Below are 10,325 nucleotides of genomic sequence, written 5' to 3'. Positions count from 1 at the left end.
AATAATAATAAAAAGCACAGAAAGCCTCTGATCCCAAGGATTCTGAGCACCACAACTTTTCCTGGGGCACTGGAACAATAATTTGATATTTTTTCAAATTCTTCTGCTGTTAGCTCTATGGAAGCCTTCCAGGGGTCTCACAGCTCTTACTACTGTACTTATCAAATGAATAAATAAACCAAACCTGTTGTCATGGAATCAAGTCCTACTCATAGTGACCCTGTAGGACTAAGTCAAGCTGCTCCAAAGGGTTTCCAAGGCTGTAATCTTTGCAGAAGCAGACTACTATATCCTTCTTCCTTGGAGTGGCTGGTGAGTTCAAACTGCTGATCTTTCAGTTAGCATCCAAGTGCTCAACCACTGTACCACCAGAATACCTTTTCTACTGTACTTAGAGCAACAATTTTAGGGACAGTTGACAAGTCTGTTTATTCCAAACCTAAGCCTTCAGCTATTGATGCCTTCAGTATAGCATAAGGGCCTCTAGAGAGATATGACACAGCCTTTTCTAGGAAAATGTGCATTTGTTATCCCCATGACCAGAATTTCTGCCTGATACTCTGTTAGCTGGACTAGGCAAGGCAGAAACCACAAGCCTGTCTCCCCCTTACGTCCAGAGTCAAGGCATCTTTTCTCATAAGTTTAGGGCACTGAGAGTGAAGTCACTATCCAAGGAGAACAAAGTTCTGCAGGGGGAGAGGGAAGATGACTCAACACAGAAGAGAGAATACACTGACACGTTAGTTCCTCCAGAATGGTGGTCCCATTGTGCTCCTCACAGCTTTGGTATACCCTTATGGCATCCAGAACAAGAGGTTACATGGAGTGATGGAGAATCTGTGGCCAACACAGGCTCTCAAGGCCCTTTCTAGTCTCGTCTCCCCCAGGACCATGTTGTTGTTGTTATTATTTGCCGTCGAGTCGCCCCCAACTCATAGCGACCCCTCCTTGGGTTTCCGAGGCCGTATCACTACGGAAGTAGGATTGCCCAACCTTCCTTCCGAGGAGTGGCTGGTGGGTTTGAACCGCCAGCCTTCTGGTTAGCAGTCAAGTGCCTTAGGCACTATGCTACCAGAGCTCAGGACCATAGGCATCCATATTAATCCTTCCCTCCTTTGGAGTCTTGAAACACTTGATATTTTATCAGTTTCTCTCATTTGACAGCTATTATTTTTATGGGAAAGGGGCTCTGGTGGTTGAGTGGTAGAATTCTCTCTCATGCAGGAGACCTGATTTGATTATTGGGAGCAGATTACCCAAGAAACAAGGTAAGCATGGCTTTATTTGTGCTTACTTACTCATCTGTAGTGAACAGTTTTGTAGCATCATATGAAACTGTTCATTATAGGTGAGTAAGTAAGCACAAATAAGCCCATACTTACCTTGCTTACTGAGTACTCTGTCAGGGATCGTACATTTGAAAGGAGGCTTTGATTCTGTGGGAAGGTGTTGTGGGGTTAGGAAAGAGACCAATGCCAGCCATACCTAGAAGTAGAATCTTTAATGTAGTGGGAAAAAAACGTGAAATTGTTCACTACAGACTAGTAAATAAGCACAAGTAAACCCATATGTCTTGGTTCTCTAGTGCTGCTATAACAGAAATACCATAAGTGGATGGCTTAACGAAGAGAAATTTATTCTCTTACAGTTTAGGAGGCTAGCAGTCCAAATTCAGAGTAGTGACTCTAGGGGCTGAGTGAAGGCCCCTCAGCCTTGGGCTTCAGCTCTGCCTCTTGTTCCAAACCCACTGGAACTGGAGGCATCTCTTAACTCAGGCAGCTGCTGGCTGCTGAGACTGACGAACACAAGGTCAGCTGATAAAATGGCATAATCTCAAGATCAATAGACAGCATGCCATGCCACTAGTTCAAGTTCAGGTACAATCCCCAAATCAGCAGGCAACACAGCAGGCCACTGGTTCAAGTTCAGAAACGAGATGAAGGCTTGGCCAAATGCAGGATCAAAATGGGCCAAAAGCTGGAGACCTTTCTCAAAGCTTTGCCATATATACCTGAACCAGGTGACAGCCTGAAGGCAACTCCCGTTCAACTGATTAGGTGCTCAGAGCAGATTCCACCATGGAATTGATTACACCACAACCAGTCTCATTATGGGGAATAACTGCATCTAGCTGCCAGGCTACCCAAAGTCACGGCCCAGCCACATTGACATGCAACCTTAACTACCCCACTGTGTTTACCTTGTTCCTTGGTAATCTGACATTTGTCCTGCAAAGGCATCAGTGGAGGCTTGTGTGTTGCTGTGAAGTTGACTATGTTTCAGCAGAGCTCACAGACTAAAACTGACCAAGAAGAAAGGCCTGATGATCTGCTTCTGAAAATCAGCCAACAGAAGTGCTATGGATCACACTGATCCAATCTGTTACTGATCATAGGGATGGAGCAGCACTGGGCAGAGTTTCATTCCATTGTACTTGGGGTCACCAGAGTTGGGGCTGACTCAATGGCAGCCAACAACATGAACATTTTTATGTGTGTAGCTTTTTTGTTTAGGTAGACTATAAACTCTTAGAGTTCAGAATGGACAGATTAGAGATTGGAACAAGATTTTTATAAGGATTACAAACACTCCTTGTAAAATATTTATAACTGATAATCAAGAGGAGGAAATTTTTATTTGGGAAAATTATGTGATAAAAGCAGTAATTCCTTCCTGGTTTAGAAGGCCTTTGGAAGCCCTCTTATGACTCAGTGAATGTCAAGGACTAATGTCTGGTGGCTTCACTAGACTGGAAAAGTAAATCTAGAAACATGAGAAAATAAGTCATCACCAGAAGAGGAAGAGGATTTGGATGCTTGGAATAAGGTCAGTGTTGTGGACAATGCAGGAATACCACAAGGAGAAATTCCAGCTAGGACAAACCAATATGTCAAGCCCAGGACTGGAAATCATCTAGTGGGTAGATCTGTATTTGAACTGTTCTTTGGGGCCTCTCATGTGGCATTAGGGAATATCCACTGTAGGATTTTGGGCCACTGTGAGTTGTCTATTGCAAAATATATGCATGTAGTTGTTTATTTATCTCTAAATAAAACTTGGTTATACTACACTACAATTATTGAACTTACAAGTGGAGTTAATACTAGCTTACTACACTATCAAATGGATAGTTTTCTCTGGTTTTGGCTTGAGCCCAAAACATAATTTTGGAGTCAAAAACTCTGTCACTTAAGCTTTCTGAGTCTAGTTTCCTCTTTTCTAAAATGAGAATATTTTGCATCTTAACAATTTTTTGCCTGTAGCACCTTACCAGGCATGTAGTAGACACTTCACAAATATTAGTTTCCTTCCTTTCTTTTTGCCATAAGTGTATCTGGCAAGGTGATTATAACTTGAGATATTAATGCACATTTAATCTACTTAAGCTATTATAAACGTTTCCTGTAAGAAAACAGAGGAAATAGTCTGAACGTTCAGAGTCATTGAAGAAAGCCCCAGAAGGCATCTAGTTCCTTTAGTCTTGCTCTTTTCCTAATACATGATCTATCATAAAAAGCAAAACATCTTTCAGCTAAGTTTTCTTTTTGTCTTACGATATGTTCAGTTTTCAAAAAATCAACTTCAGGAATTAATTTATTCCCTCCTAAAAAGGAAATAATCTTCCAAGCAGTATCTATTCCTTTTATTACTTTTCTCATGTATTATGATCCTTTTATTTCTATATCATATATAATTTTAGTTCTAAATGCTCTTTAAGTGCAATTTTTAAGGATATTTTCACTGGCTGATACTCCTAAACTGGAAAATTAGTTGATTTATATTGCTACATATTTCTAACTATCCATTTAAGTTTTTGCCTAATGATTCTTGGCACATCAAAAGCATATATAAACAAACACTTTTAAAAACAAAACTGAGAAGGTCACCATTGGCAATTAGCCTTCATCCTGAAAAGGACAAGTATAAACTTAATTTATCATTTTTCCATGCATAACATTACACCTTTCTGATATAGTTAACAGAGGCAACACAAAGACAGAAGGATTGATTATATGCACATCATTAAAAATGGAAAAGGTCTGTTCATGAACAAGTTATTGTCTGTTGATCAGTAACAATCATTAGTAACATTTTTTAAATGACGCACACTTCAATCTTCAAATATTTATTGAGCATCTATTATATGTCTAACACACGATGGGTGTTACACATATGATGGTTAATGAGACACTGCTTATTGCTCACCAGTCACAATGGACATTTAGATAGACATCAGATGCTAGAATTATGTATGCATGTAGTTTTTAACTACTTTAAAAGACAAAATTAAAACTTAATAACAAAACTATTAATTTTATCATATAAATAAATCAACAAAGTGACCCAAAATGTTGAATCAAAATGGAAACAACTATAACAGCTATTAGAGTTATGGCCAGTAAGCTGGCTGGGAGCTCTTGTCTTCCCTTAAAATTCAAGCTAGTTATATATAAAAAGCCCTCTCACTTCCACAGCATATATTAGTAGTAGAAATTGAAATCAAAGGGTCTAAAGAACAGAGACAGAGTTCATACAAAATCAAGCCATATGTAATAGGTTGGATAATTGTTTACAATATTTCCCACTCACCCTTGGCCATGTAAACCTGCAGCCCATTACAATGGGGGTATTTCCCTCTCTGTTAATGTTCGACTTAGCCGTATGACTTCTTTCAGCCACTGGAAAATTAGCGAACATGACCTGAGCAAAGGATTGCAAAGTGCTTGTGCCCTTTGGCTCAGTCTGTCTCACCCTTGTGATTGCCATAAAAAGAGCATCCCCAGGTGGTTGCTGTCCCTTTAGCCTGGACCCCAGAGTGAGTCACATAGCCAGTCATACACTTAGTCAAGCTAAGCCAACCAGAAGCCTGAGCAGAGCTACCCCACCTGACCTGGAAGAAAATAAATGCTTCAGGTTTTAAGCAACTGGGTGCTTTTGTGAGGACTTTATACAATTGCAGACAAAGGGACTCTAACAAGTTGTGCAATTAGTTTAAAATCCCCAGTAGGAGTAATAAGTTATATTATTAAGAGAAGTAGGAGAAACAGGTGAAGTCAGTGGAAAGTACAGAAACAGGACCAGAAATGAATAAAGCAGGTCTGCTACAACGTGCTCCTTGGAAACGAGAATGGCCAGACTGTCTCACCTGCTTTAGTCATGTTGTCGGAAGGGGTCGTTGCCTGAGAAAGATATTATGCTTGATAAAGTGGAGGGTCAGCGAAAAGGGTAAGGCCCTCAAAGATGTGGACTGACACAGTGGCTGCAACGATGGGCTCAGGCATAACAGGGATTGTGAGATTGGCACAGGACCAGCAGTGTACAACCAGTTCTGTTGTACATAGGGTCACTATGAGTTGGAGCTGACTTGATAGCACCTAACAACAACAACTATATCATGGGCATATCTAGCCACTCAGTGTTGGCAAGTCCCAATGACAAATTCCATCATTTGTCAGTTTGTCATACTGTGGTGGCTTGTGTGTTGCTGTCATGCTGGGAGCTATGCCACCAGTACTTCTAATACTAGCAGAGTTCCCCACAGTGGACAGGTTTCAGTGGAGCTTCCAGACTAAGACAAACTAGAAAGCAGGACAAAGCCATTCACTTCTGAAAAATTGACCACTGAAAATCTTATGAACAGCAGTGAAACACTATCTGATATATTACGTAAAGGGTCAGTGAAAAAGGGGAAGACCCTCAATAAGACAGATTGATGCAGTGGCTGCAATGATGGGCTCAAACATAGCAAGGATTATGACAATGGTACAGGACCAGGCAGTGTTTCATTCTGTTGTACACAGCATTGCTATGAGTCAGAGCTGACTTGACAGCACCTAACAACAATAATGACAAACTGACATCATCATCACAGCCTAATTATTCTCTCCTGTTAAAAACATAATGCTTCTCTTTGCCATTCATAATTGAAACACATTTTCATAGACCAAAAACTTTGACTTAATTAATTTAATAAAATGAGACTTTAATTTGATATCAATATAATTAGAAAGGCAATATAGTAGTTAAGGTTGTGTATGAACTTGGCTGGGCCATGGTTTGAGTGGCTGGGCAACTGGATGTAGTTATTTCCCATGATGAGACTGGTAATCAACTCCATGGTGTAATATACATGAGCAGCCGAGTAGCTGCCTTAGGAATGTGGTCGGCTTCCAGTATATAAGAAGATGCTTTAGAAAGGTCTTGAGCTTTTTGGCACTCTTAGATCCTGCATTTAGCTGAGTCATCATTCAGCAGCCTGCCATATTGCCTGTCAATCTTGGGACTGTTTCTGGACTTGAACTAGTGGCCTACCATCTTGCTTGATAATCTTGGGACTGTATCATTTTACTTGTTGACCTTGGGTTTGTCAGCCTCAGCAGCCAGCAGTTGCCTAGTTAAGAGATGCCTTCAGCTCCAGTGGGCCAGTAGTAAGAGACAGAGTGAAAGCCCAAGGTCGAGGGGCCTTCATCCAGCCCCTAGAGCTAGCACTTTGAATTTAGACTTATAGCCTCATAAACTGTAAAAAATAAATCCCTGTTTTTTAAAATCATCCACTTGTGGTATTTCTGTTAAACCAGTACGAGAGAACCAAACAGACAAGCACGATTATATTCTTTGTTTCAGCTACTGCACAAAGTACAGAGGCAGACTTATTATGTAAATTACACATGTCTACCAAGAGAAGGCTGAATGTTGTCCCAGCAAGATCTGTGAATGAAGGTTTTGCAATAGTTCAAACAGACAAAAGTGATGGAGACATGATTCATTACACAATACACCTTATCTGTGAAGGCACACAGAACTCAAAACAATCCACAACATATTAGCTAATGCCATGTCCAGGTTGGGAGAAGACATTTAGTTTCAGTAAAGCAACATTATCCATAACATTGTTAATTTGGACTTTTCTGATTTGGTAGCTGTATTGGAATCTAATTTGGAATTTTGTTTTTGTTTTATAGCTATAATAAATAAAAGAGGTAGAGGTTTTGCCTGTTAGTATTATTTCTGTTGTAAGTGACAGAAAACCCAAACTAAAGCTCCCTCAAATGAGAAAGAAAAATTATTTATTTGTGTCATAGACAAAACTCAGGGTTGTTTAGTGTCATGAGTGGCTTGATCCAGAAGCTCCAGTAATGGGATCAAGTTCAGTTTCTCTTAGTCTCTTGGCTCAGCTTTCTGCTGTGTCAGATATACTTTTTATTTTAAAGAAAAAACCTAAGTGTTTCTGTTCCCAGTGCCACTCTAACAGAATATACCACAAGTAGGTGGTCTTAACAAACAGGGGTTTATTCTTTTACAGTTTAGGAGGGTAGAAATCCAAGTTCAAAGTGCCAAGCTCTAGGGGCTGGGTGAAGGCCCCTCATCCTTGGGCTTCAGCTCTGCCTCTTGCTCCCAGCCCACTGAAGCTGGAGGCATCTCTTCACTCAGGCAGCTGCTGACTGCTGAGGCTAACAAAACCAAGGTTGACAAGTAAAATGGCACAGTCCCAAGATTACTAAACAACATGGCATGGCCACTAGTTTAAGTTCAGAGACCGTCCCAAGATTGGCAGGCAATATGGCAGGGTGCTGAATGAAGACTTGGCTATATGCAAGGTCAGAGCATGCCAAAAAACTCCAGAGACCTTTCTCAAAGAGTCTTCTTATATACTGGAAGAAGACCACATCCCTAAGGCAGCTATTCAACTGCTCCTGTATAGTCCACCATGGAGCTGATTACCAGTCTCATCATGGGGAATAACTACATCCAGCTGCCCAGCCACTTAAAACCAGGCCAAGCCAAGTTGACACACAACTACCACACCAGGTTATAACTCTTTTATTAAAATATAATTGGCCACACCATCATGAGTCCACTGCTTTTATTCCCATGCATTTCTTAACTTCATTTTCCTTATATCTTCACAATCTCACCCTCTATTCTTTCTTTAAAAAAAAAAAAAGAGAAAATTATGGTGATAATATATATGTAACATAAAATTTGCCATTTTAACCACTTTTAAGTGTACAATTCAGTAGTATTATTGTATTCACAATGTTGTGAAACCCTCAACAGTATCTATTTCCAAAACTTTTGCATCACCCCAAACAAACTCTGTAAGAGTTACTCAGCTTCATTCTTAAGATAAACCTGGTAGCCTCTGGTATTTCCAGGATGACATCTTCCTTATTGCTGCAAGTTCCTGTGGAAAAAAAGAAGATGGGCCCCACACAGATGCATTATTCATGCTGAATGAACCAATCACTGTTTCCAGGGACACAGGACCCTATAGATAGGGGGACATGGTGCTCCACCTGAAGCATCCAGATGGTTTACAAAGAGAGGTGTGGGCAAGGGATAGTTGCCAAAAAGAAATGACTAAGTTGAAATCAGAGGCCACCATAGAAAGAAAACTCTCACGATGGAATCCTGAACCTGGATCACCCATGGGTCAATCTCTGATAGGCAATGGCTTCACAAATTACAGGCTTATGTTAGATAGAATGAAGTGGAGATAGAATGCAAAGCACTGGATTATTTGATAGTTTGACACTGACACAGATGGGGAGGTAGTAATTGTAACAGTTGTAGAATGTTTGGGCTTTCATTAACTGCTTTTAAAATCTTGATGAAAGAAAATCAGACTCATGTTATCCAACTACCAGCTCATGGCCCACTATACATATATATTTAAAAAAAATCCTCCAGGAAGTGTTTAAACAGACCATCAAATAAAAGATATTATCTTTGATAATTGGTGCTAGAGCCACTGAACATCCATAAGGAAAAAGAAAATGTGAACTTTGACCTGTACTCCAAACCATATTCCCAAATTAATTCTAGACGGATCATGGACCATCTAAATATAAATGGTAAAACAATAAATTTCTGGAAGAAAATAAGGGAGAACACATTCACAAACTTGGGATTTAACAGAACTTAAATAGCACTAGCCACAGAAAGATTGATAAACCAGACTTTATTAAAATTAAGAATTTGTTCATCAGAACACATCAAGAGAGCTATAAGAGAGATTCAAAATGGAGTCTCGCCAGTGAGCAGCACATTTTTTTTTTCCCCTCTGACATATAAGGACTTTGAAAACTAGGTACAACAGTTTGAATTAGGAACTCTGGTGCTCTGAACAGCTCACTGAATCAGAATGCACCAAGCACAGAAGAGCAGAATTAGAGGAAAGGCACAGGGAGATTATTTAGGAAAGAGCTACTGCCAGAAGACAGATGGGCACCCGAGAGAGACCACTGGAAACCTTTCTGGGGCAGTCACTGTCTGCCAGGCATGGGCAGCTGCCTGAGATCCCCGAGCCAAGAACGAAGTCACCTTATAGCAGCATACCAGCAACCACAACAATATTCCAGTGGGCAGCGGCAGAGACCTGCCTCCAGCAGCTGATTTTGTCAGTAATTTGGGTCGTCTGGGTTGTCTGGATGCAGGTGGACCCAGGCACCACTGCTGAGATTCAGGCGGAGATCTCACTGTTGTGCCAGAAAGGCTAGCACCCTCCCCTCCCAAAGGATCACAGAGTGGGCTTGGGTCAGACTGGGAGACACCATGCTTTTCCTTGCCACAGATATTGGGACTGCAGGTCACTAGCAGGTACTCCTCCAACTCCACCACAGCTAAAATTGCATGCCTCTTTGGCGCTGCAGGGGGGTGGTATCGCAGACAAACTCCAGAGCTGGCCATTAGCATCTGGCAGGATTGCATCAGCACCACAGGCAGACGGGGCATGGAGAGCAAAGAAACTGCAGCTGAGCGCAGTCCCATGAATTTTGCCTTGGAGCCATGCTTTGGTGCTGTGGGGCCGCCGAGGTGGGGTCTTTTAGTGTGCCTGAAATTGGTGGAAATTTGTGACCCTCTAACAATAGGAATCTTTCCTGAGGTTGATCCCCAGTCTTGCAAATAAATATGTCATCAATAATAGCCTGCTCAAAGCCCTAGAAACCAACCCTAGCAACACCAAGCTTTCCTTCTTCTGCTCCTACTTTCTCCGCCAATAACTATACTCATTCAATAGAAGAAACCATATTCAGCCAATTACCATAAAACCTCACACTTTGAACTCTGAACCCTCTTTACGAAAAACAGAAACACATATCCACACTACACACAGTGATTCCACCATCACAAAGAAAACAGCAGAGTGACCCAACACACCTGAATCAATAATAAAATAAAACATACCAGCTTCACCTTTTCAAAATATTAAACCATAAAACCAAGACAAAACAAATTAAAATGTAACCAGCAGCTAGAGACAACCTAAGAGACAGCACTCTACCAGATTCCTGTGTTTTAGTATTTGCTTAAGAAGAGGGCTT

Source organism: Orycteropus afer, unplaced genomic scaffold (genome assembly GCF_000298275.1).
Source record: "Orycteropus afer afer isolate SDZICR_OR568_19922 unplaced genomic scaffold, OryAfe1.0 scaffold00155, whole genome shotgun sequence".
Taxonomy (NCBI): Eukaryota; Metazoa; Chordata; class Mammalia; order Tubulidentata; family Orycteropodidae; genus Orycteropus; species Orycteropus afer.
This window is presented reverse-complemented; position numbering follows the sequence as displayed.